This window comes from Podarcis filfolensis (genome assembly GCF_964270895.1).
Source record: "Podarcis filfolensis genome assembly, chromosome: 5".
In the NCBI taxonomy this organism is placed as follows: domain Eukaryota; kingdom Metazoa; phylum Chordata; class Lepidosauria; order Squamata; family Lacertidae; genus Podarcis; species Podarcis filfolensis.
Window position 1 is genome coordinate 18,970,090 of NC_139608.1, and position 367 is coordinate 18,970,456.

Consider the following 367-nt stretch of genomic DNA (forward strand, 5'->3'; position numbering starts at 1 on the left):
AAAGTTTTAGTCTTATTATAAGTCTGCTGCAACTGGATTTCTTATGGACAGCGCCAATCCTGAATGTATTGGATTTGTGACCATTTGCCTTCAGTAGCAGTAAAGCTCTGCTGGATGAAATATTCATTGCCTCTGGTCTATTTTCAGGAATCCTGCAACGTGTTTAAGTTTTTACTCTGCTGACTATACGGTAGAATCTGCTCTGGGTCAATATGAATAGAATTCATGTAACCATCAGCCCCAGGCAACATGGCCAATGGTTGGAGATGATGTACTTTATTCGGTCACAGATCAGCATAAGCAAAACATCTAAATAAATAGCATAACAGTATGAATCTAAGTGAATAATTATTAAATAAATGGAGCA